This window comes from Balaenoptera ricei, chromosome 4 (assembly GCF_028023285.1).
Source record: "Balaenoptera ricei isolate mBalRic1 chromosome 4, mBalRic1.hap2, whole genome shotgun sequence".
Taxonomy (NCBI): domain Eukaryota; kingdom Metazoa; phylum Chordata; class Mammalia; order Artiodactyla; family Balaenopteridae; genus Balaenoptera; species Balaenoptera ricei.
This window is the reverse complement of record NC_082642.1, coordinates 80,790,790-80,812,045: the sequence shown is the minus strand read 5'-3', so window position 1 is coordinate 80,812,045 and position 21,256 is coordinate 80,790,790. Positions and strand designations below refer to the sequence as shown.

General features: G+C 46.2%; 1 protein-coding gene across 1 annotated transcript in view; it reads right to left on the bottom strand.

Annotated features, from left to right (window-relative positions):
• ST6GAL1 (ST6 beta-galactoside alpha-2,6-sialyltransferase 1) overlaps positions 1-20,992 on the bottom strand; it is a 135,521-nt gene extending 114,529 nt beyond the window's left edge. The window contains exon 1 of the mRNA XM_059920747.1: positions 20,588-20,992. The gene's annotated coding sequence lies outside the window, so the exon portion shown is untranslated. The remainder of the gene's footprint in view (positions 1-20,587) is intronic.
• Positions 20,993-21,256: the final 264 nt, after the last annotated feature.

The window sequence follows — 21,256 nt, the reverse complement described above, 5'->3', positions numbered from 1 at the left end:
ACACCCCACATAACTCTTCTCCGTCCCACATTCTCCTAATAGCTTTAGACTGTTTTTTTTATTAAGTCAGCATCAGAAGTTACATTATTATGACCGGATAAATTGTTGTTCACAGCTGAACCATGGAGCCACGTGGTGTGTTTTGATTAATTCCTTTTGTGTACATTCCGTGTAAGTCCTACTATTCAGATGTTGAACTTCTTAGAATGATCCCTTCTTATTTTTTACTTCATAGCCTTTTTTTACTTGACTTCCTACACGATTTCTTCAACTTCATATTCCAAACCCTCTCCCGATTCATTTATTTCTGCTAACATACTTTTAATTTCCAAGAGCTCTCTCTTATTCTCTGAATACTCCTTTTATTGCACAGTCTTTATTTTATTAATGGAATATCTTCACTTGTCTCTATGATACTTTTATGTTGCTGTTGTTGTTGTTATTTGTCTCTTTTGGTTTCTGTCTTTCATGTTTCAAACTTTCTCAGATATCGGTTGATCTCTACCTTAAATTTAAAAGTGAGACACTGGGAACTCCCTGGCGGTCCAGTGGTTAGGACTCCACGCTTTCACTGGGAAGGGCGCGGGTTCAATCCCTAGTCAGGGAACTAAGATCCCACAAGCCGCACGGCCAAAAAAAAAAAAAAAGAGAGAAGAAAAAAAAGAAGAAAAGTGATACACTAAAAAGTTGACCAGAAGCTCTGTGTGCTTGGGCAGGGCTGCTGGACTGGTGGGTCTTACCAGGGGGGATTGAAAATAATCTCTCCATTTTATCTGAAGAACTGTAAATATCAATATCTATAGGCCTTTCCTCTTAGGCTGTTAAATTTAATCATAGACTAATCTCATGACTAGGGAAATCTCATAACCCGAGCTTGCCAGCACTGTTGGAAACAACAAAAAAGGAAGGTTGGGGAAGGGGTGGTCTCACTGTTCAGTATGTGGACTTTTATTCATGCCCTCTGTTTTAGAATGGCATCTCATGCATGCCCTCCTCAGCTTGGCCTGCTGTGCTTGATCTTAATCAGATCGTAAAATTGAGTCTGTTCCTGGAAAGGTCCTTAAAAGAAATTGTAGTTACCAGGAAAAAATTTTTTTAATTTTTTCTTAGGCATAGTTTCAAATGCCAGACATTTAGGAAAGCATTAACACACGTTCACAACCACATATCAGGAATCTTTGGGGCCTGATAAGTGTCAGAATTCACAATTCTTCCTATTTTAGAAAAGCAATATGTTGCCTAAAGACCTGCAGCAGTGGCACGGCAACTCTCCATAATTATATGGATTAATATTTCTGCAACAAAACAATAAATATTTTAACCAAGTACGTTAAACAAGGATTTATAAATAGCCTCACATTAGTCCAGATCAGGTTTTGCCACCAAATGGGTTAAGAATAAAACGTAGTTTTTCACAGATTTGGGGATTTGGGTATTGCAAATAAGGGATTGTGTATGCATTTCCTATACACCTCCTACACCTCCAGGCACATTTGCGGCATTTTCACAAGGATTTTGTCACTCTGTGGGGCTGCCTGCTTGCAATGAGATGTGGAAAAAATGAGGTAAGTTGAGCTGTGGGTGCTGGGGGAAGGCCAGGCTTAACAGGGAGACAGTCTGATGACACAGTCACTTGGAAGGTTTGAGTCTATATGCTAGCAAGCTGTGTTACCTTGAAAATGTTACTTAACCTCTCTGAGCTACAATTTCCTCATCTGTAAATCGTGGGTTATTCCAACTAATTTTGAAGTGCCGTTGTGTGGATTTAGCTGAATTTAGTCAACAATTAGGTATTGTGCCTACTATTCCTAAGGCATTGCTCTGGGCCCTAGGAGAACAATCATGAACAAAAGAGATGAAGTCCCTGCCCTCACAAAAACAACTTCCTAGTGAGAAGAGAGGCAGAATAAATAAGTCAGATGACCATCTGTGCCATAGAAGAAACACAAAGCAGGATAAAAGGGAAAGAGAGAGCCAGGTGTGATGGGAGAAGAAACAGGCACCAGATTACTATCTTATGTAAGGTGATCAGAACGACCTTTCTAATAAGGTGACATTGAAATAGAACCTAAAGGAAGAGATGGAGAAAACAATGGGAATATATGAAGGAAGGGTGTTCCAGGTGGAGGGAACAGGCTCTGTGGTAGAAATGTGCTTTATGTTTAAGGAGTAAGGTCAGTAAAGTGAAGCAGAATTAAGAGGTGGAAAAGAGCAGGAAATTTAGCCTGGGAGGACCTGCGGGCTGGCTCATGCAGAACCGTGGAGGCCCTTCTAGGAACTCTGGCTTTGCAAAGTGCAATAGGAAGCCTTTGTTGGTTTTAAGTGGAAAAATGACACACTACCACTGGAGGCCCAGGTATGAAACTATTCTAAAAATTAGAAGTAGAGATTGATCTGTCTTGGACCAGTGTGAATTTGGTGGATCAAATAAGCAGTCAGTTTCTTGGTGTATTTTGCAAGGATGGCTGGCGTGGTTTGCTGACAGATTGGGTGCAGCATGAGAGAATCGGAGTCAAGGGCACCTCCATAGTTTTAAGCCCAAGCAACTGCAAAGATGGAGCTGTCATTTACTGAAGTGGGGAAGGCTGTTTGAGAGAGAATGGCAGCATTTCAGCCATGGACTTGTCATCACTGAGATGTCTGTTAGACACGTAAGGAGGCTTGTTGAGTAGATGGTTAAACATGAGTGTGGTGTTCGGGGGAAAGGTCTGGGATGGAGCTATACATTGAGAGTTGTCAGCATTCAGATGGTAGGAGATCTCCAGGGAGTGAGGGGACAGAGAAGAGGCCAAGTCCAAGGGCTGCTCCCTGAAGCGCTCCAAAGTGAACAAGCAAAGATGAGCCAACACAAGAAACTGAGAAGGAGAAGCCAGTGACAGAAGAGGAGAACCAAAGAGGGTGATGTTCCAGAACCAGAAGAAGAAACTTTTTCAAGGTGGACAGAGTGATCAAATACATAAAATGCTACTGACACATCAAGATAAGGACTGAGACTTAACCATTAGATTTGGCAACACCGAGGTCACTGGTAAACCTGACAGGTGTAGTTTTTGTGGAGTGATGGAGGCAAAACACTGGTTAGACTGAGTGTGAATGAAAATGAGAAAAGAGAACTGCAGGGATCAAGGGCAGATGACTCTTTCAAGGAGCAGAGGAATGAAGCAGTAGCTGGAGGGGTAGTAGATGCGGTCAGGAGAAGATGTGTATGTGCATATGTGTGGGGTCAGTGGGAGAAACAACTGCCACAGATAGACAGATGGTGTCGGGGGGCAGATGGGAGTGGTCCATAAAGAGAGGAACATTGGAAAGAGAAGGTAGAACTGCGGAGTCAAGTCCTTAACTAAGGAAGGGAACAAGATGCAATACACAAGTGGAGGGGGTGGTCTTAAAAAGGAGCATCAACTGTAGCAACAGGCAGAAAGTAGAATATATGGGCATAGATTTGATGGTGGAAAGGTATGAAAGCAATCCTTTGCCATTATTTTCTCAGGTAAGTGGGAAATCAGTTTCTCGACTGAGAATAGAGATGGGAGAGGAGGTGTTAAAAATTTAAAGAGAGAGAAAAAAGTGTGAAACAGTCATGGAGATTGGAGAGAATGGCAGTGGTTCTCAACCAAGGCTGCCCACTGGAATAAATGAAGAGCTTTAAAGAAGGATACTCATGCCCAGATCCACCCCACAAGAATTTAGATTTCATTAGTTTGGGGTGGAATTCAGGCAGCAGTACTTTTTATAATCTTCCCCAGGTAATGACAACGGAAGCCAGAGTTGAGAACCCCTGGACCAAAGGAACAGAGTAAGATGACCTGACAACACCAAAGTCCACTTAAGGGTCATGGTCATGAATTAGAGTGAGACCAGTCAGGATGGTGGTATGAGCTCAGTAAATGAAAGCTGCTATGTTTATTATATCACCAGCTAAGTGATATAAACCATCCTTGTAGCAAACATAATTTTGCTTTTATCTCGTCCAAATGATTCACCCAATCAGTGTACATCATAGGGTTTTGAAGTCATTTGCAAATAACTCAAACCACAAATGTATATCCTTGAAGCTCGAGGAGGTCTCCTCTGGTTCTTTTTATGCGACACTGAGCACTGCACATGGGGTCGCTGGGCTTCCCAACAACTGCAGAAATCCCAGGTCACCCCTCCTACCCACCCTCCCAGTGTCCCAGTGTTAATAAAACAGTTCTGTGCCAGCGTTTCATGAAGCCCCTCCAGTCCACACCATCTGGAGCCTCTATTTTAGTAGGTTCCATGTTTGCAATTCTTGTCTGGTAATCATCTCTGCTCCCTCCAGGGAGGTCCCCCCTTGACCCTAGCCCTGAGCCTGGAGAGATCTCTGTGATAAGTGCCCCAGTCCAGCCAGGCTGGGCCCCTGTCCATGTTCACCCCACCACTGGAAAAAAAGACTGCAGACTCTATCTTGAGCCAGACTGCCCAGGCTCGAATGCCAGCAGAGGGCAGAAGCCCTGTGAGCTCGCCTGCTGGGGGAGCCCCTACTATTGGCTCTTGTCCCCCACTTATGGGTGGATCTACTGACAAGTCCCAATTGTGAACCTCCTTCTATCTGCTGCTGCAGTTCTGGGGAGAACATTCTACTTGCCTGGCAAACGCCTCCTGCTGGGGTCTCACCTCTTCTTCCCTGACCCCACCCCTGCCTCCTGCTCCCGAAGCACCTTGTGCAGCTCCTGTTCATCTGGTCCCTGATCCCACGTGCCTGTCTGTCCTCCTAGATGGAGGCTCCTCCAGGGAGAGACTGGGTCTCGTGTATCCTCATATCCCCAGGGCTTAGCAGAGTGTCTGGCCCGCTTGGTGACCAATAACTGAGAATAACTATTAAGAAGTGCGGCGATATTAAAAAGAGCGACCATTTATTCATCACTAGTCACATGCTGCCCTAGGTTAATCACTACATCGTACTCACACCAATGCTATGAGGCAGGAATGATGAACACAGATTGCAGAAGAGAAACTGAGGGTCGGAGAAGTTAAATTCCCAAATTCACATAGCTGAGAAGTGGCACATCTGGAATTAAACCCAAGTCTGTCTGGCTGCAAAGCCTATGATTTTTTTCTCAACGTCGGGGCTTTCTGAGAAAGGTGACCCTACAGATGGTGATGGAGTTGCCTCCCAGCCCTCCCACTGTGAGTCCCCTGGACTGGCTGGGAGACAAGGGTGGGACCCTCCGAGCCCAGAAGCATTTCCCTAAGAGGCAGCTTTCATCCGTCTCCTCCCTACCTGTTATTTCCTCTCCTCCAAATCTACAGGCCAGAATAAGCTGTTCATTGTGTAGAGCAGAAAAGGAACCGCCACAAACCCTCCAGCAGGAAACATCTTCTGGGGATTTATTCCTAACACCGTCATCATTAACCACCCCCACTCTCGCCCTGGGCCAGCATCCTCCCAACAGCATACAATTGACAAAGGCGATCCTGCAGTCTGCTCAGATACAAGATGATTCAGCCTAACTACTTTTTTCAGAGCTCCCTCACCGCCTTCCTCCCTCTCACCCCTAGGACACACTCCTATGACCCTGGTTCCCAGCAGGATAAGAAAAGGAAGAGCAAGGTCCCAAACTTGACTGCCCCGGCCAGGGCTCAGCTCCACGGATCAGCCCAGAGAGCATTCCCTACTTCACCTTGTTGCTTGTCTCTCACTCCCAAGGCCGGAAGTGACAGGTAGAAAAAGGACTATTCAGTGGGGCAGAAGGGCCCAGGGGAGCCCCAGGGTGTTCCTGCCATGTGCTCTCACACCTTGGCTTTACCTAGAGAGCACCTGCACGTGCAGACCGCATCCTGGTCTCAGCAGGCGGGTGGGGGCGGGGAGCATTGGGAAGACTGAGCTCAGTCCACCAGGCCTCCTAAGGGCGGGGCGCTGTGCAGAGAACCCCCTCAGCGTCCCTGCCGTCGGGGAGACGTTGTCTAACATAGCTAACTTTGTAGAACCTAGTAAGTACAGTGTAGGAGATGAAAGGTCTTCTCTTTGCTTTGGGTGCCATGAATTTGAGGGACTCATCCTGAGCTGAGGCTGAGCTAAAAGGCCTGTCTGGGCAGAGCAGAGACCAGGGGGGTGAGGAAGGAAGTGATCTCTTCGCCAGTAAGGCGTAGCTTGGCTCTCTCTAAAACCTCCATCACTGCCGCCCCACACACGACACACACAACAGGGCTTTGGGCCCCCAGGAGCACAGCAGGCCCCAACCTAGACCTTGGAACAATCCCAATCCTTCCTGGAGCACAAGTAAGTTGCCTTGAGCCACTCTAGCCCAGTGCCAAGGGCTGGCTGCCCGTCCACCCTGATGTGTTGCATCAGAGCCCAGTTTCTCTGGGGCCAGGGCCCTGCCTTGTCCTCATCAGCGCTCCTAGTACTCCTAAAGCCAGCTCCAGAGTCCCCTGATGACTCTGTCCCTCCTGTCCCTTTTCCAGACCAGGAGCCTCTACCAGACAGACGTGGCAGGGGCCTGCTCGCCTGGCAGCTCCAACGTTCCTTCCCGCAGCCTGGCATGTCTGAAACACCCTTCTCTGCCCGGTATAAATCACCAAGCTGTTGACAGCCATCCCGACTCCACTCTGGCCCAGACTTACCCAGCAACCAGGAAGGGAGGCAGGAGCCTTCCCCGACCCTGCAGTGGGGAGAGCCAGACAGACCGCTTGCCTCGCTCCCCTCCCTCCACCCCACCCCCCAACAGCCCGCCCCAGCTCCCTCCACAGCCCCCAGCTGGTTATCTGAACCAGGAAAGCACAGCTTCTGGCTGGCTGACTACATTGTTTGTTGCAAGCCTGAGGGACCGTGTCCATGACTGTGAGAGTTTTTACAGACACCTGTGGGTGCTCGAACAGTATGTCTGGAAGCTCTCAGAAGAGCGAGGGGTGTGTCAGCAATAACAAACCTTTCTGGGTGGCTCTTTTATCCTTTCTCATCTTTTCACATCTATGATCTAACTGGAACACAAAAACAAATCTGAGGGGAGGCAGCACCAGCATCATTATTCCCTTTTATGAATCAGGAAACTGGAGTTCGAATTGAGTAGCGTGCGACCACACAGCTTCTGGACAGTAGAGTCCGAACCACAATTTAGGATTCATATTTACCTAAAAATTTACCTAGAAAATTTACATGCGAAATATTGGGCTGGCCAAAAAGTTCGTTTGGGTTTTTCGGTAAGATGGTACGGAAAAACCCGAACGAACTTTTTGGCCAACCAATATATGGCTATGTCATAGGTCTGCGTGTATGGAAATACATAAAACATATTTACCTATAAAAATGTTTTGATATTTATTTGTATTTGTATATGCTATGTTTCACAAAGGTGGCTAGTTCAGATCTTCTGTGCCCTGCAAATCACAGCACAGGAGAGAGACTATGGGCTTTGGAGTACAGACAGCTCAGGGGGTTCCATCACAGTCTTACCCTTGAGCGACTTTGGGCAGATAAGTCTCTCTCAGCTTCAGTTTCCTCGTCGGCACAGTAGGGATAATTATCACCATTCTGTAGGGCTGTTGGGCAGCCTAGAGAGATCTGTGTGTCACACCTGGAACGCTGTGGGCACTTAATGAACAGTAGCTATTCCTTCATTCACCCTCTGTTCTCTGACCACAATAGATTACCCAGGGTTACCCAGACACACCACATAATTTCACTCCTCCCTGCTGGTGCTCCTGCTGTCTCCAGGCCAGGAATGCCCTGCCTCCCATCCTCCACCTATAGGGACCCTCTTCATCCTTCAACATCCAGTTCAAACACTATCTCCTTCGTGAAAACTTCCCCACTGTCCTGGGGACCCCAACACCCCAACTGTCCATCTAATTTACAAAGTATTTTGTTCTGCCTAGAGTCCAGTGTTCACGTAACTGACTCACCAACTTCTCTGTGAAAAGACAAGGCCTTGTTCATCTCTTTGTATCTCCCACCTCACTCCCCACACCCTGAGCATTAGTGTTTAATGATGCCTTTTAAATTAGCCTTAGTAGTTTGATTCAAATAAGACCAGTGGGGGGGAATGATAAATTAGGAACTTGGAATTAACAGATATACAATACTATACATAAAATAGGTAAACAACAAGGCCCTACTGTACAGCACAGGGAACTATATTCAGTATCTTTTGATAACCTATAATGAAAAGAATCTGAAAAAGAATATATATATATATATATATACACATATATATACATACACATATATATATATAACTGAATCACTTTGCTGTATACCTGAAACATTGTAAATCAACTACACTTCAATTTAAAAAAGAAGAAAAAAGATTAAAGAAGTAAAAAACTGAAAAAAAAAGACAAAAACAAATAAGACCAGCTCATTACTTTTTCAAATCAATCAATGCACAAAATTATACAGAGCTAAAAATCACCGAAGATCCCTGCATCCAGGAAAAAAAAAATGGATTAATAGCCTTCGTTGCATGTCTCTACATTTACATTTGGACAGAAGTGTGGAGGATGGAAGAATGCATGAAAGAAGAATGGATGGGATTGCTTAATAAAACAGCTGGGGGGTTTTTATTTTTTAATTTAATTAAACAGAAAAGTAAAATAGAGGAAAAGCTGAACTTTTAATAAATGTTTCTACATCAAAATAGATGTAATTTCCTTAAAGACTCCTCCAAGTTTAAGAGAAAAAAAATAACTGATTTACAATGTTGTGTTAGTTTCAGGTGTACAGCAAAGTGATTCAGTTATACATGTGCATATATTCATTCTTTTTTAGATTCTTTTTCCAATAAAATTTTTAAAAATAAAATAAAGGGTTAAAAAATTAATTGAAAGGTTGGAGCCATGATACTAACACCCTACTTACGCAGTGTGAGAGAGGGAAAGTTATCACCTAACGTCCTCCCACTCCCTCCCTCAGCTCTCCATTTCCATTACACTCTTTTCACTTCCTCCCATTCTGTTCCTTAGACTTACAGCCCACCCATGCCAAGGTTTTCTCTATTTGAGTAGAAGAAGGGCTCTCCAAATGACCTATCACCATGCCTTCCAAAGGGTGCTTTTGACTAATCTTCTTCATCATCAAGTAGGTTTTCCCATGAAGGGCTCATATGTGTTACAGGAAGAGATGAGAATGGCTACCTGCCTTATCCTTGCAGAGTTATGTAATTGAGTGTAAAAGTCTTCAGTCACACGACCTTTCCCTTGGAACTCTGTAAATATTTCCTCTCCATGTTCTCAAGTTTTGCTTCTGCTGCAAATCAAGTCTGAGACCAACATGACTTTTCCCCTGGGGCAGAAATGAATTGCTCCCAGTATCCATTTTCCTCATCTTCCTTTCAGTAATAAAAGGCCTTCTCCAAATCGGAGCTCTAAGAGGGTACATGGCCACCCAGCTGGAGATGTTTTCCCAGGCTCCTTTGCAGCCAGGCTTGTCTGCGTGATTATGTTTTGGTCAATGGAGCACTGAGAAGTGACCTGTGCCTCCACAGATAGCCCAATTACCCTTCTGAGTGATCTTTTTACAATCTTTTTACAACCTTTAGATCTCTGATTTTCTCTGATTAGTTTCTTCATCCTTTTTCTCAGCATATACTGTGATTTTCCTCACGCCTTCTCTCTCTGTTAGTAATTCAGTTTTCAGTGGATTCTACTTTGTTCCTTTATTAACTTTTCCTCTAATGATGTAGTTTGTATCCTCAATTTTTTTCCTTAGCTCTGTAATTGCCCTTTTTATTTCATTCTGTAGTTTCATCATCTCATCTTTGAGCTCTCAATTGATTAGTTTTCAGTAAACTTTATTTTTATTTTATTTTTTATTTTTTTTTAAAGAGCAGGTGATATACAAGCTGGCTTTTTTATTTTAATTTTTTTTTTTTTAATTTAAACACTATTTTTTATTTATTTATGGCTGTGTTGGGTCTTCGTTTCTGTGCGAGGGCTTTCTCTAGTTGTGGCAAGTGGGGGCCACTCTTCATCGCGGTGCGCGGGGCCTCTTATTATCGCGGCCTCTCCAGACGCGCAGGCTCAGTAATTGTGGCTCACGGGCCTAGTTGCTCCGCGGCATGTGGGATCCTCCCCGACCAGGGCTCGAACCCGTGTCCCCTGCATTGGCAGGCAGACTCTCAACCACTGCGCCACCAGGGAAGCCCCAGTAAACTTTATTTTGAATGAATAAATGAATGAATCTTCCTACTGCCTCTTCAGCCCAAGAACCAACTCCAACCCAGAAATTATCTTGGGGGATGGGTAGAATAAGCCATTTATCACTGAGTGAGACAGAATAATATTACTTACGTGCCATGCCTTCCACCTTCCTGATCCTACCCACCCTTCAAGGGACAGCTCAAAGCCCACCTGCTCCAGACTCTTCCAGCCCACCCAGATTGCTCCCTCTCCAGCCCCCAAAGGGCTTCTCTGAACTAAAAGATCCACAGGTAATGCCTGGGCTACTTAATGAACTTGGACCTTTTGAGAAAGGGGATGAATCTTCTCCTTCTCCCTTGTTACACCTGGTTGGGCAATAAAGGTTTTCTTTGAAGAGTTCTGGGCTGCTGATTCTCTGAATGAAAAGGAGGATGAAAACTAGAACCGAGACTCAGAAGAGGCCTTCAACATCAGACTCACTAGTGAGAACACCATAAGGCAGGTGGAGGAAGAGAATTCAGCAAGGGTGTGACTTCTGAAAGATTAACAGAGACAGAAGGATCACCTCAGTCTTCAAGGCAGACCTTCTCGGCCCCTGCAGGCACCGCTGTGAGGGTTGAGCAGGCCTACATTCAAGTTCAAGCACCTCAACTCACTCGCTGTCTGACTTTGAACAAGTCACCAAACCTCCTTCAGCCTTTGTTTCCTCACCTATTAAACAGAAATGATAATAGTATATGCCACCATAGAGAGGTTAAGAAAATTATATTTGATGATGGGTATAACGGTTCCAGCTTCATCTCCCAGCACTTCCTGCCTTATGTGTTCCCCTCTGGGAACACTAACCTGCTAGTGGCTCCCCCGCACATGCGATTCTCTACCCCACCCCTTCACTCCTGCACTCCCTTTTCTCCTTCAAATGCTCTTTTCCCAGAGGCTAGCAGCTACTACCCTCTACAACCCAGCTTAGGTAGGTCATAGGTCCTCCAGAGAGCTTACCCAATCTCACTGTACCATCTTCTCAACCTCTGTATACATCCAAATCATAATATTTATCACATTATATTGTTATTAACATCTGCATGCCCACCTCCAACTAAGCTCTTAAAGGAAGAGAACTGTGGGGCAATTTGGGTCTATGTTCTAAAAATGAGCATTGTGCACGGGCTACAGCAGGCACCTAGTGTTACTTGAACGAATGGACAAAGCAAGGACTCTGAGAAAGGAGGAAGAGGGCGATACAGAAAGTTTGTCTGCCACTAACTTCTAAGGCCCCGCCAGTTACACTGAATGCGTGTGTGCATATCTACAATGTGTGTTCTTAGGGTAGATGCTCCCAATGCCTAGCATAATGCCTAGCACACAATAAACATTTAGTGAACAACATAATGTTGAATAAACTTTACAAGAGAAGAGATTGTTCAAGCGCCTACAAGCACAGCTGCAGATAAGCCCTTAACAATGCCAATATTGAGTTCCATTTACCACCTAAAGGCATCAAAGGTAGCCAAGCAATGGTACCCATTATTCTGCAGCCACGCTCACTACCGGTGGGTGTGTTTATTCCGGTTATAACCAGATAATGAGTACAGGTGCTTTAAAAGGCAGGTGGAAAAAAAAAAAAAAAGGCAAACCAGCCTTGACGAAAATAACTCTTACGAAAAAGGGGAATAAGCAAATGTATGTTGAATCCGAATGTCAAGCTATTCACACATGGCTGTCCCATGAGTTCTTTCATTCATCTGTTCTTAGGGGAATGGTAGAAAGCTTTCATCAGCCCCATAAGGAGAAATTCAACCAAGCTCCCAGTGTAACACAAGGACGAAGGGCTTCTCAGCCCCAAAGGACTGGGAATGATTAGCAGTGGAAAAACCTGTAACATGATGTAGGGAATGAGCTACACCCAGTGCCAGCATCACTACTTAGCAGCAGTGACTCTTGGGGTAGTTCCCTAGCCCTCTCTGAAGCTCAGCTTTCTCATCTGCAAAATGGAGCTGATGATACCAAAACACCAAGGCTATGAGGACTGGATAAGGGAACAAACAGGGCCTTATCAGGGTCAGGAGCACAGCAAAAGCCTAGAAGATGGTAAACTTGCCATGTTTCCCTCACTAAGACTTGGCTAAGACTTAAGTCCAAGAGGTTCTTCCTCATCCACAGGAAAGAAAGAGACAAGCATTTCAACTCCAGCTCAGAGGACCTTTGAGAGGTTGCAAAGGGGAGAGTGTTCCTAAAATTAAAGCTGAATGACGTCTCAGTCCTGTGCTAGGGAAACCAGGAGATGGATGCAAATTTAGAAAGACTGTAATAAAAAAAATAAAAAAAAAATATTACAATCATCCTCCTGGGACATGTAGTTCTTTTCTGGTTGCCAGATTTCCTGGTCATCTAAAGTGTATGTGATATATTTATTTCTGTGGAAATAATTTATGAATATAAAGTCAAGTTGAGCTGAAGCCAAGGACAAAACAGGAGGAGGGTTGCCAAGATCCAGGGGAAACAATGGTCTAAGTCTCCTTTGAAGGCTTCCATTTTATTCCACCTTTTTAGAGCAGGTGAAAAAAGCTCCAGTCACGTTGTCCGTAACTCGTCCCACCCCCTCAGTCCTATATTCCATCTCTCTGCTTCTTGCCCCACAGTCATAGACTCTCAGAGTTGGAAGGGGCCTTACCAGGCATTTAGGTCAACCTCTCTGAAAAGCAGGGATCCTCTGATGGCAAACAAGTTCACTTGAGACTTCTGCTTACATACTCCCATGGCAGGGAGTTCACTGTCTTGCAACCTAGGCTGTTCCCTGGTTGGGCAGTTCTGCTGAGTAAGTTCTTCCTTATCTGCCATTCTGCAACTCTGTACTGGTTTTCCTCCCCCCAGCAGCAACACAGTGTAACTCTAATCATTCTTCCACATGAAGAAACTGCCTCTTATTTGATCTCCTGCAGGCTAGAACACTCCAGTTTCCACATTTATTCTACCTCCAATATGGTGTCCTAAACCTCTGTCTTCCAAGTAAGCCCAGTTCTGGGTGTGCTTCATTTTCTCATGATCTGTACAGGACCCGGCGAAACATGACTTTCCAGATGGGTCTGAACAACAAGGTAGAGTAGAACCGGCACATTCCTTTCTCCAGAGCCTGAGATCAATTCCTCCTCTTCTTCGCTTCTCTCTCCTCCCTCCCATCACTCAAGTTCCAGTCCTCCCACCAGATGCCACCGACCCTGAGAAGAGAAACAAATGTGGAAGAGCCAGGGATGGGGGAATGAGGAGAAGGTGATGACGCAGTTCAGTTTCTTGCACTTGCAGCCTAGGGCACCCAATCAGGCAGGCCAACTCCAAAAATAACCTTCCATCCAAACAGCCGGCTCTTAGTAGCTTCCCGGGAGCCCTTCATTTCAGCTTTCCAGGGCATGGTTCTCAGTGTTCCTGCACCCATTCTCTCGCCACCCTTTCCAGAGCTTGATGGACTGACTTCGTTTAACCATAACATTTACAACCAGCGTTCCATATGTCCAAGGTCTAAATACACTTAGAAATATATTTTTATGGAAATAGATAAATATCCATCAACAGAAGACTGGTTAAATAAACACATCCATGATACAGGCTGTGATGCAGCTATGAGAAAATAATCTGTATATACTGATATGGAAAGACCTCCAATACCTATAGTAAAGTGAAAAGGGCAAGTTCGTAAAGTTGCAGTTACAATGTAATCCATTTACTGAGTTTTTTAAATGTATCTGCATATAACCACGAATACATACATATGTACATCCAAAGGGGGCTGAAGGACCCACAACAAACTGCAAACAGTAGTCACTTGGCAGAGAAGTGGGATTGGGGGAAATGACAAAAGGTAAGGTGGTTAATTTTTTTACCCTATTCTAAAAGAAAACATTACATTTATTATTTGTGTGAAGAAGTCCCTAACCTTATGTATCGTTTCCTCTTTTTATACTTGTTCCCCATTTGATGATCTCAGAGCTGGAAGGGGCCTAGAGAGCTGCGAGTCGAATCCCTGTGGTGGCAGGCGTCCTGCCCAAGGCCACACAGCTAGCTCGAGAGAGCCGGAGGAGACCGCAAGTCACGGTGCAGGCCCGGAGATAATGGGAGTCCCAGTGGATTAAAGAGAGGACTTTAATTTAATTACTAAATCAAATCAATTTTCTCCTTTTAGTTGAGTCAAAAATTCCTACTTGGGAGCAACAGTGAGTTAGGAGAGACCAAGACAACAAACTTGGAGGAGAAAGGGGAGCCTGGTGTCTTCCCATGGAGGAAAAGAGGCATCAGAGAAGATCTGTTTCTCAGGCACAGCTGGCAGGGTCTTACCTTTTCTGGGCTTCCTTGCCCTCATTCATAAATCAGAGGGAAGGGGTTGAGTGAAAGACAGGAGAGTCGCAAGCATGGGGTGCCAGCTACTCATCTGAGTGAAGACCTCATCTTCAGAACGAGACAGGCAGCAACTCTACTTAAAGGCATCCTAGTACCACCAGGCCGTCAGCCTCTGACCTTCATTCCATACGGAAACTCTGCCTCTGGGCAGGGAAGGCTGGGTTCAAGTCTGATTCAGGGCCAACTAATGCTGAGTTGCTTGGGCTGTCACATGGATTATTTCATTCAGTACTCACCAAATTTTTTATAAATGTGTTTAAAGAAATTCAGAAGTCACTTGCTAAAAGCATACAACTGGTAAAGGGTGGGGCCTTTATGCAAAATCAGGTCTCCTGACTCTAAATTCAGTGCTCCTTTTATCGCATCTCTTTGGGACACAGGACACAGCAGGAAAATTCACTTGAGCAGTAAGACTACTTAAGTTTTACTGGCACTTTCTATCTCTCTCTCTGTCTCTTTCACACACACACACAAACACAAACACACACACACACACACACACACACACACACACACACACACACGGTTCCATAGGTAACAGTGACAGCAGACACGGGCTCCAAGAGCAGCACGACCCATTGCCTCAAATATGCATCATGCAACTCAGTGAAATATTTATGGCTAAGCTGAAAAGATGTCTGGGATGTACTTCAAAGTCATGTGGGGTAGAGTGTGGGGTTATAGACCAGCCATGAGTTTTGATCATTGTTGAAGGTAAATGATTATAAATGGGGGGAAGGAGGTAATTACACCATTCTTTTTACTTTCATGTGTTGGAAATTTTCCATAAGAAGACTTCTGTAATGCAGCATGCAAGTGATCATTTCTCTCTCAATTTGTCACCTGGTAGGAGGTACCACTTTAATTAACTTTCTGCCTGCTATCATGGTAAGAAAAAATATTAGGACCAAAAGTTTCTGCAGCTTGTGAAAATCCCAATTATAACACTAATAGCTATCACTTACAGAGGACTTCCTGTAAACCTGGCACTGTACTGGACCCTTTAACTATGATTTTGTTTAATCCTTACAATGGTCCAGTGAGGTAAGGGCTGTTATGCCCATTTTACAGAGAAGGAAATTGAAGCTCGTCTATATTGGTGGTAATTGGTGAACAAGAATTCAAATCCTGAATTACGCTCTTAATTCCTACTGTTCCCACAATCCTATGGGAATTATCTGGAATATGGACAGAGATTTATTCACAAACATTAATCATGGTGTCAATTACAATAGAGAAGAATTAGAAGTAGTTTGACAGGCCCACAGTGGCCCTCGTCCAGGAAGCCTTCCGCACCGCTCCAGTCTGGGGTGGTTGCCCCTCCTCTGCATTCCCAGGATACCCTGAACTAGTCTCTTGTCACCCCATCTTCTCCATTGGACCATGAACTCTTCTTATACAGTTTTGGTTTAGAGTGGGCACTCGAAGATGGGAGGAATGAATTAATAAACGACCCTGGAGTTGCTTATTTTAACACATATGGAAACTGAAAACCAGGGTGCAAAAATAAATTGTCACAAGGGCAGGACTAGAACCCAAGGCCACAGGCAGGGCCCTTCTCTTTCCATTAGACTTTAGGTTCTTCTAACATGAAAAATATATATATTTTTTAAATGGTATCTGGATGCTTGAGGCATGGTTGGGAAAGGAGAAAGAAGCTGGAGACTCCTTCCTCTACAGGCCTTCACTGAAATGCCCACTGGAGTGATCAGATCCCATGGGACCATGTGACCTTGGAGATGCTGATATGGTGATGAATGAAAAGGTGCAGCTTTAATGAGGATATAAACTGTAACATGGGTATGTGAAAAGGTTAAGTAAGAAAGCCAAGAGTAACTGTACTTGCAGTATGTTCTCTACCATTTAGAAAAAACAAATCCACTAAAAAAAAAAAAAAAAGACAAGAAGGAAAATTGCCAATTGTTAACAGTGGTTGCCTTTGAATGATGGAATTTTTTTTGCTGTTTCTCTATACTTTTTTGTACTTTCCAAATTGTCCTCATTGGGCATGCTATATTTTTATAATCATAATGACAAACAAAATTTAAATCACCAAGTTGATTCTAAAGGCTAACCTGACCCTTCTAGTAATGACTTAGAAAGTCACTCCAGTATTTTAATGTGATGATACCACATGGCTTACTATGTTACTGTTACATGTACAACTATAAAAAGTACATCTGTCCAAGTCAGAATATATGCAGTATACCTGCAGACAAGCAAGAAAAAAGGTATTTTTTTCCCCAGTTCAGTTCTTACTGAATAAGTCACTGATACCAAGTCTAAGCAAATTCTCAGGACTCTAATGTTCCAGAATATTACTGCAAATTTCATTAATGAATTATTCCTGTCACTTTTTAATGCAACCACATCTTCACACTTGTAGAGATCCACATTCTCTTTGAAGCCTTCCCTCTTCCACTCTCTCGCTGACCACCTGCTCTTGGTTTAACTTATGAAGAAAAGGGACAACCCCGCCACCACAGAGGTCAATTTTGAGATAAATTAGATCTATTTTCTGTGGGCTCTTTAGGGCAATTTCTTTTTATTTTTTTTTGAATTTTTGAATTTTATTTTATTTATTTTTTTATACAGCAGCTTCTTATTAGTTATCTATTTTATACACATCAGTGTATACATGTCAATCCCAATCGCCCAATTCATCACACACACACACCCCCTGCGGCTTTCCCCCCTTGGTGTCCATACGTTTGTTCTCCACATCTGTGTTTGAGGGCAATTTCTGAGGGGAGATCCAAATGTGTTCCAAGCAGGGGTGGGTGGCCAATGAGTGGATCTGGCCCTTTGTAACTCCAGGTCCAGTACAGGAACCATCCCCACACTGACCTGCCTGCTTGTCAGTAAATATGGAGTGCATGAATAGAAAGACTTTAGATTGCACTTACCTGGGTGGGAAAGTTCTGGGTTCGGTTTTTTTATTTGTTTTTTACTAGGTTTATTTACCTTAGAGTCACATACACTTCACAACCGCCCAAAGGCCCTTTTTACCGTCTGGCAGACATTCACCCCAGTTACTGACTAGGTTGGGTCTCTCATTTAAGCACAGGGCTTACCCAATGGGGTTATTCTCCAACCATCATTCTCTACCACTAAAAAGCTGGTGAGCACCCAACCCTGACAAGAGGTCGGAAAAGGTGTAAGCATAAGTCACGTGACTTAATACCCACCACAGCCCCAGGAGATGCATACATGTTCTTCCCCTTACATTATACCGTGTAGATGCAACTGCCTGGTCCACAACGAACACAGGAGAGGAGGGTTGACCCAAACCCGATCCTCTGCTTCTAAGGGCCAAGCAGTTTCCACTGCCCCCAAACAGCCTGTGCAGAGACTGGGCAGGAGGGACTTTCATTGTACAAAGAAGGACACCGGAGCCCAAGAAATTAAGTAGCATGAAGAGCTAAGTGGGGTCTCTCTTCTGACTTCTTGCTGCCTTTCGTTTTACAATCATAGTTTAAAACAGCTCCCTACTGGGGAAGCACAAGGCAGAGGAGTCCAGGGCAAGAGTAAAGTGAACCAGTTAGTAAACACTAAAGAAAACCGATCCCCAATGATAACTACCAATATAATACTCCTCACCATATCTACCATTGGGATCCAGGGCTTTGTTTAATAACCAAAACCTATTTAAGTCCTTAAGGAATTCATTCTGTGACTTAAAGGGTGTTGTTATGACAACCATCATAACTTTGACTGTACTCTGGGGTACCAACAAAAACTCATTTGATGCAACAGTTTCCCTTTCACGTAAAAAGAGGCACTAAAAGCAGACATCTTGCTGTGTGTCCTTAGGCGTGTAATCTCTCCTATCTGAGCTTCAGCTTTTCCGTTTAGAAAAACTGGCCAGGTGATTCCGTAAGTTCCTGACAGGGTGAGAGTCCTGATGAGATCTCTAATCAAGTGCCAAGTGGAATTACCACAAAAATGAAACAGCCTGGAAACCCTAAGAAAAGAAACAGGTGCAATCAGGAGATAAGAGGGACAGGGTGAAACAGCACGTTCGCTTTGGGGAAACCCAGACTGAGCGTGTTTTCGTTGGTTTTCCAACTTTTCCTCTGCCAAATGCAAACATAAGTAGCTACTTCGTGAGACTCTCATTTTTAAAAATTTAATTAAATAAAATCAATGAAAACAATGCTTTGTTCTCCCACAAGTGACTCAGGAGTAGCGCCCTAGGAGACACTTTCTTCCTGGAGTGCTTATGCCCAAACAAAGGCCTCCTGGCACAGGGATGACAGGCAAAACATCCAAGTCTCCACAGCCGGCCGGGCTCCAACTTTGAGGGGAAAGGGCAGCCAGAAGAGAAAACTAACTACACTTATGAAAGGCTAGGAGAGTAAGGAATTACTAAATCTATCTTTTCTCAAATGGGTAAAGAACTCTTGAAAGGGATAATGGAAGGGTGCAGCTTTCAATCTGAATTACGTTCTTTGTTTAACTCTATTCTGCCTAAGGCCACTGCCTTTTCAGCCAACCACAGAATCCCGGTTCTGCCTTTAGTCGACCGCACGGCAGTGTTCAGGGTGGGAGTTGGCAGACCCGGACTCAAGTCCTCTCTAGGTGGCCGATTTCACTCGGTTTAAACTTGGACAAGGAGCTGAACCCTCCCGGCCTCCGTTTCCCGGCCTGTAAAATAAGAGGGTTCACTGGATGCTCTCTAGACTCCCAAAAACCGGGGCGCAGCGCCGGAGGCCCTCCAGTTCCGCCCCCCTCCCCCCCGCCCCAGGGACAGGTTAATCTCCTGCGCAGCTGGCCAAGGTGACGCCTCAGCCCGACCGCTCCGCAAGCACAAGGGGGGCGGTGCCTAGGTTCCCGCGCACACCACCCACTCCCACAGCCTGACGGGCTTCCTTCTGCACCCACACCATCACCTACCGAGCCAATGCATTCCCCCGCCTCCCAACCACCTCACTGCTGCCTGAACAGGTCTGATGAACTAAAATCTGCAAAGCTGAGCTGAGCATACGTAGGCAAAGAAAAAGCAAAACAAACAAGAGGCCTCTCTTTCCGGACCTCGGAATTTCCCTCAAATAAACTCGGAGAGAACTGAAAATAATAGCGTCCCCACCTAGAACAAGAGTGCTCGGCTGGCCTTGTTTGTACAAACACACAACAAGCCAAAAGGGGCCAGTGACACCGGGGCTGGCCAGACGCAGGGACCTACTAAGGCAAAGCGCAAGCGAAACCCAAGACTGCGCTGGGCGCCGTTTAAATCGAACTGCTCTTTCTGCAGGCTAAGGAGGCACTCGCCGTCCCCAACAGAGGCAGTGCAGAGACAGTGGTGCGCTGGGCATGGTCTTTTTTTTTGGAGGGGGACCCACAGACTTTTAATTCAACCCCTGTCCCTAAGAAACCACCGTGAGGTGGAAGTGAGGGGTGGTCCGGGTCATCTCAACTCATGCACCACGGCCGGGGACACACTCCCGGCCTGGGGTAATCTTTTGTAGCTTCCTTCTCTTTTCGTGTTTCCCTTTTTAAGTCTGGCAATTTGGTCTGATACCCAAGTGGTACCTTTTAAACGGGTCTGTCGTCTTCCTCCAGCAAGTGACGCCCCCAGCGCCGCTCCCTCCCCGGCAGCTGAGACAATGGCCGGGTTGCGCAGGGCGGCTCCTAAGGGCTTGCGGCGCGCCAAGCTCACAGCACTGGGCGCACGTGCATTTGTTATGGTACCTGTGCCCCCACCCCCGCCGCGGGCCTCAGTTTCTCCGTCTGTAAATCCGGCAGGCGAGATGTGAAGGAATCTGGACTCTGCAAGGCATTCCCCTCCCATGCTGACTGTGCAGTGGAGAAAGCGGGGTTCCCCGCGGCCGCGCGCACGTGTGTTTGTTGTGGGTCAGCAGGCTAGTGGAGCCTGGGAGAAGCCAGGGCGGCCCCTCCGCCCGGATTAATCCACAGACACCCCCAGCCAAAGGGTGGCCGGTCAGCGCGGCCAAGGCGTCTGAGGGGTGCTGGACACCGATTCCCTGCGCCCTAGGCGCGCCCCGGACCCCGCCGCTCCGCTCCCATCCTGTGCCCCTTCGCTCCACTCCTCCCGGGGGGCTCGGGCCGCGCCGCCGCCCACCGCAGCCCTACTCACTCGCTGCGCTCTCGGCCGCCGAAGCTGCGGCAGCTCCGCCAGGTCCACGCCCCCAGCCGGCAGGCAGCGGGTTCCCTTTGTTAGCGCGGGGCAGTGCCCCAGGCGTCTTCCCCAGCCCGGCCCTGCGCGGGACTCCCCTCCCCCGGATGCCTCCGGACTCCTCGCCCGGCGGCGGCCAGAGAGCCCGGGCGCTGGGAGCCCCAATGCAAGAGTCCCTGAAGGAGGGTCTTTGGGGAGGAGCAGGGGGGACACGGGATGAGGGGTGGCGCGGACGCGGGAAGGAGGGAAGAAGAGTGCGGCGAAGGGGCGGGGGAAACTAGCCGTCTCCGTTATGCAAATAGTCGGGAAAACGGGGTGGGTCCCCTCGCCACACCGCGCCCCAAACCGGCCCAGCCCTCCGGAGGTCGCTAGCGAGCAGGCCTCGGGATTAGGGGTGCCTGGTTAGGTGGTGCACTTAACCCCCGAGTGATGCTAGGATCCGGCTTCCCCGCCCGCCCCCCCTCCCCCGAGGGCGGGCCGACGGCCGAGGGGGAGGGGCAACGCGGAAGGGCAAGGTTCCCAAATACTGGCTCTACCCTAGCCTCACAGGTGGCGGAGGGTTGAATCCAGCACTCTCCTAGCAAGCAGAGACTATAAATCCTGCCTCTGCTACTGACTGGCTACATGACC